General features: G+C 33.9%; 1 protein-coding gene across 2 annotated transcripts in view; it reads left to right on the top strand.

The window, feature by feature from the left end:
- The first annotated feature begins 220 nt into the window (after window positions 1-220).
- Window positions 221-6000, top strand: part of LOC138306390 (uncharacterized) — a 256651-nt gene continuing 250871 nt past the window's right edge. For both annotated transcript variants that reach the window (XM_069246833.1, XM_069246834.1), the window contains exon 1: window positions 221-364. The gene's annotated coding sequence lies outside the window, so the exon portion shown is untranslated. The remainder of the gene's footprint in view (window positions 365-6000) is intronic.

The raw sequence follows: 6000 nt of genomic DNA, 5'->3' as shown, positions 1-6000 counted from the left end.
GTACATCTCCAAACGTAAATTTCCACCACCGCATGTGATAACGCATCTGATAGCGCTCGGTCCAGTAAATAGAAAATACGGTCAGCAAGATAACGTCCGATACATATAGGCTGATCATAATCTCTCATGTGATGGCGGTACTTTAGACTATGATCTTAGCTGATTCACATTGATACCACTTATAATCAGATTACACGTGACGTGACCTACGTCATTCACGTGACCAGGTAACTATTTATTTACCCGAGCTCTAACGAAATTTAGTTATTGGAAAAAGGCGTCTCTTCTGAAAGACTTGGTGGACACAGAAATTCAACGTTACTACACAGATCACCAAATTTACAGATACAAATACTCTACAAAGGTAAGTTAACTTTTTTTATTTCTCTGAAGAAGGCGACTCCCCTTATAAGGACGTCTACCTTTTTTCCACTAAACTTTATAGGTTGAAACCAGGACGAAGACATACAAAGAGGATCTTACATGAGTGGCTATGTAACATGTAAAACCAGGACCACACAGCTCGGCGACGATCAGTTTGCAAAACTTTTCTGATTGGCCAATCAATCAGGGAACAGTATCGGTGTGAATGTGACACTTTGATTGACTTATAGTTTTGCTTGTAGGCGGGACCAACGTGTGAGGTAAAAGTCATGTTTTGTTGTTGTTTTTTTCTTTCCCTTACGATCGTTTGGATAATATTCAAATGTTCACATTCGCTTAACGCAGCATGCAGTTTGTAACCAACTCCTTTTTTATGTGTAACATAAAGTAGGAAAATAATATTCTATTACCATATACGTGTATCAATTATTGAAAATTTGCCTTAGAAGTGAATAAACTAATACATTTTTTGTACACCAGGTGAAAATGATTAATGAAAGAAAAATATTTTTTTAACAGTTTATTAAAAATAGTGCAACCAATTATTTTTGTTGATCTGAAAATTTGCAAATGTGTGAGTTTCGGAATACTCAAATTTTTTTAACATTCTCTGACAGATAACCTTCAAATATCCCATATTTTCACAGTAATGTTGCATGTCCGCCAAGGATATTTCACGAAGAGCTTCAGAACTTCCTACTTTAAATAATGTAAGATTCCTGAGCAAATGTTAAAATACATGTATATGTATATAGTTCCTGCATGTTTGGTTACAGATTTCATTTTGTAAAAACGCATTTTAACTGGATTAAAATAAGGACTTTAAAAACTTTATAAAAAAGTAATAATAATAAATAAGGAATTAGATCACTTATAAAGTCATAGTACAAACTATTAAATTGAAAAAAAAAATTAAAAATGCGACGAACAGTGGCCCCGCCTTCTTTCGAAACTATTAGTCAATCAAAGTGTTACACATCACTCACGCCAATACTGTTCCCCGATTGGTCAGCCAATCAGAAAAGTTTTACAAACTGATCGTCGCCGAGCTGTGTGGGAGATCAAAGGGATCCAAACTATTTATAAGTTTTGCTAAATAATAAGCGGTATCGCTGTATTTACAGTGAGTGGTGAATTGATAGTATAAACCCCGTTGATTTCAACCAAAGGCTACGCAACTTTAGTTATCGATAGATTGAGTATGTCACACGCAATTTGGAGCCGCGCGGATGAATTCATGATGGTCCAAATCAGAAACAGTCGGATGTTTTCAGTAGCGATCGTACGTTCGAGGAACATGTATCAAAATTGGTTTGAACACATATACATCTTACGTGTGTACAATGAATTGCACCACGGCGGCAACAGAGAGGGTTCGTTTCGAATGAAGTTTCGCGGCGGGAGATTGTTACACCATTCCGAAAGTTTCTTTGATGTGGTCAGAGACCCCGTCACAGGTAACCTTCACCCCATCACCGACATTCTGTCGAGAATTGAAACAACTCCCACTTACAATTGCCAATCCATGGCGCCTTTTGATTGGTCAGTCACATTTTAAACTTGTGAACCTTTGATTGACATTGGATTTCATCAGGCTCAGGTGCATATTGTAATATTAAAAAAAAACGTTTTTATGTACAATTCGACCTCGGGCAAGTTATCATATGATTATGCACATTCAAAACTCGAATTATGGATATATCACCAAAGATTTATAAGTAAAGACTACGTCCTTGATATCACATATTTTAAGACTTTTTCATGTGTATAACTGTATATGAAGGATAGGGTTATTTCTACCCGAGGGTCACAAAATGTAAAACCCGAGGCCTGCCGAGTCTCATACATGTACCGTGACGTTTTATTGCAATTTTACTACTATGAATTTCCGCCATAAATTCAAAAAAAGCGATTGCAAGTCAATTCTCCATTTATGAAAATTGCGTGATATTTTCAACACAAATCCCGCTGTTTCTATATTTAACTAATAAAGTAAACCCAGCCTAGTTTCTGAAAACAAAAGTTTAAATTTCACCGGGAAAATAGTCATTAAAATGTATGTATTACCCGTATATTTCAACTTCATTTATGAATATTCAACCCGGTATAAGTCATATTAGTCCGCTAAACCTGCCTATATTATAAGGGTTTTTTCCCCTAATACATATGTACATATCATAAGTACTGAAACAAAAAAGCTACCTGTTAAAGTTGGCCGATTACAATTTTTTATGAATGTATGTATTTTTAGTGATTGGCAAAAAATTATTGGATTCTAGAAAGAGACAAGTTTTATACATATGCCAATAGTTATTGAGAAAGATCGAAAAATCATTCAAGAAGGTATAACAAATTGGAAATAAGAAATAAATGGATGGTTTCTATAAAAATACAAGGTCCAATAACAATTATTATTGCAAAGGGCAATAACTGCGTAAGTTAGTCGAATCAAGCTGGTTTTCGAACTCGTCCGAGATCTTTCTAATGTTAGTCTACTTTAAAAAATTCAGTTTCATCAAGCTCGGTGCATATTTACTCAAGTTATCATGTTCAAAATTTTGGATAATTATTATTGCAAAGGGCAATAACTCCGTAACTTACAGTCAAATCAAGCTGATTTTCAAATTTGTCCGAGTTCTTTTAAATGCTAATCTAAATACAAAGTTTCTTTGAGCTGAGTGCATATTTACTAAATATATCCTGTTCTCTATGTTCATTAATTATTATTGCAAAGGGCAATAACTCTGTAAGTTAATGTCAAATCACGCTGATTTTCGAACTTTTCAAAGATTTCTCCAATGTTAGTCCAAATACAAAGTTTCATTAAGCTCGGTGCATCTTTACTCAAGTTATCATGTTCACAAGATCCATTAATAATTGTTAGAGCAAAGGGCAATAACTCTGTAATTTACAGTCAAATTAAACTGATTTCCAAGCTCATTTATTGATAAAGTTGGTTCATGTTTACTCAAGATATCGTGTTCACAAGATCCAGAAACAATTATTCGTGCAAAGGGCAATAACTCCATAATAATTTACAGGCGAATCAAGGCTGATTTTCATACTCAGCCGAGATTTCTCCAATGTTAGTCCATATGCAAAGTTTCATTAAGCTCGGTGCATCTTTACTCAAGTTATCATGTTCACAAGATCCAGTAATAATTGTTAGTGCAAAGGGCAATAACTCCGTAATTTACAGTCAAATTAAACTGATTTCCAAGCTCATTTATTGATTAAGGTGGTTCATGTTTACTCAAGTTATCTTGTTCATAAGATCCAGTAATAATTATTCGTGCAAAGGGCAATAACTCCATAATTTACAGTCGAATCAAGATAATTTTCATACTCGTCCGATATTTCTCCAATGTTGTTCTATATACGAAGTATCATTTAGCTCGGTGCATACCTATTCAAGTTACCGTATAAACAAAGTCCAGTAATAATTATTAGTGCATAGGGCAATAACTATTGACTAAAAGACTCAAGTTATCGTGTTCACAAGAACGGACAAATGACTATCTCAATAGGTCATCAGTCAACGAAGTGACCTAAAAAAGAAAAATGTATGCTGCAAGCGTAATTATGGTAGTTTGGTGCAAGCGTAATTATGGTAGTTTGCTGCAAGCGTAATTATGGTAGTTTGCTGCAAGCGTAATTATGTGTATAAAAACAAGGCATACATGCCTTTTGTGTTAAAAAAATAATAAAAAAAGCCTAATACTATAGGCAGGTTTAGAAGACTAAAGTCATACACGTATCAACAATTAAATAAGACCTATTTTTAGAAAACTAGCTTGTTTGTTTGTTTGAATATTTTAACGTCCTATTCATTTAAACTTTTGTGAGAATCCGCGCGGATTCACACAGTTTGCAAACAACATTTCTTTCATACCCCGATGAAATTAAAAAATAATGACTTCAATGCTTAATCAAAACCTCAAAAATTCTGAAATAATGCCATGTTTCAGTGTGGAACCATTATAACATCCGTGTAGTGATTTTCAACGTGAATTGATCAATAGAACTCAAGTCGGATCGTCACAAATCTCCTTGATGTAAACGGTTTGAATCGGACGCCGCGTTACAAGTAGGCCTACGTTAAATATCCTGTCACGTTATATCTTGTGTACACGTGTGTAACCATACTATGCAAACGCCTGAAATTAAACTTATTTGCAATGTAAAGTTTTTGACATCATATAAATAAAACGATTTATAGTTTCATATCGATATCGAAGAATAAAGTTGAGTATGGTATCGGTATATATTTCATGGACCGCGACTCAACTTTATAGAACCAACAGAAAAAAATGCTTTAATCCTTAAATAAATACGATATACATGTACATGTAACTGTCCCACACCAATCACCTTGCAGGTTGTTAGAACAAAGTGGCGTTGTCGAATTTACTTCCATTAAACTATTGGTGTCATATCCACTCTCCTTCCTTTCTCTTTATCTGTATATATTTTTCTTCTCTCTTATCTGTTCCTCTTTAAGAAAATAATTATTGTATAATGGTTTAAAATATGATGTATTGTAAATTTTAATTTTATGTTGTACCCAATCCTGTCGCTTATATGGATCGAATAGAATATGTTTACTGTCATTGTCAGTGATATAAATACCGCAATCAAACTATCAAAGACCGACACTGATTCATTCATTTTTTAAATGAGACTGTAAAACTAGATAATGATTTCGTGAAGTCGCACAAGTTATTGGCTTACAGTTAATACTACACTTGTCATGACCGTAATAAAAATAACTTAGCTGAATTAAATTTTAATTTTCATAACACGGGTCGTTTTATGTTTCCCGCCGTCTTCCTAATTACCGCGCATTTGTTGACTATTACTGCGCCAGACAGCGAACAGCAAATGAATATTCAATGTTAACATAGATTACACAGGGAATCTTGTGTTTGTTAAGTGTTGTAATCTCATTTTAGGCCATGTATATATTTCATTATGTTATCATTGTTTTTAAGAAACTTTTATTATTTGTTTAGAAAAGGTAGTGAGTCTTTTGAAGCTGATGAAATTGCTATAATGGATTAAAATTGCGACGAAACTAAAATATCATTTGCATACATGTTTGAAACGTGAGGATACGATATTTTGTAAGAGTGATGTTAGCTCTAGGCTGTCCACGTGTGTTGGTCATCAGGTGCATGTTTGCAATTTTGTCACGTATTACAACATGTAGTACATAAGACGAATTGCAGATAATTGTATACAATACCGATGTTTTACCGCCAGTTTATGAACATTTATCATATAACTACAACGTATCCCCGTAAATTGAAGTTACTTCATAAAGTCGTGGTGTATTTAACATATTTTGGTAATATTCTCCTATATTCAGTCAAAATCAACTGACTTGTTTACCGATTATTATAAAATAGATCATGGATTATTTGATAAAGTTTTAATTAATAAATTCACTTTCATAAATATAGGAACGAGTCGACACGTATATCAAAAATGTCCGAATCATTATAAAACTATAGACTAGATTACTTACCTTAGTACCAATTTTCTCCGCTAGGTTGCGCTTTTAAACTCTTTTCTGGGCGAAGTCAAGCGGAGAGTAGAAAAGACTACGACAGGCAT

Source organism: Argopecten irradians, chromosome 13 (assembly GCF_041381155.1).
Source record: "Argopecten irradians isolate NY chromosome 13, Ai_NY, whole genome shotgun sequence".
NCBI classification, from domain to species: domain Eukaryota; kingdom Metazoa; phylum Mollusca; class Bivalvia; order Pectinida; family Pectinidae; genus Argopecten; species Argopecten irradians.
Note: the sequence above shows the minus strand (reverse complement) of the source record. Positions and strands in the feature narration are given on the sequence as shown.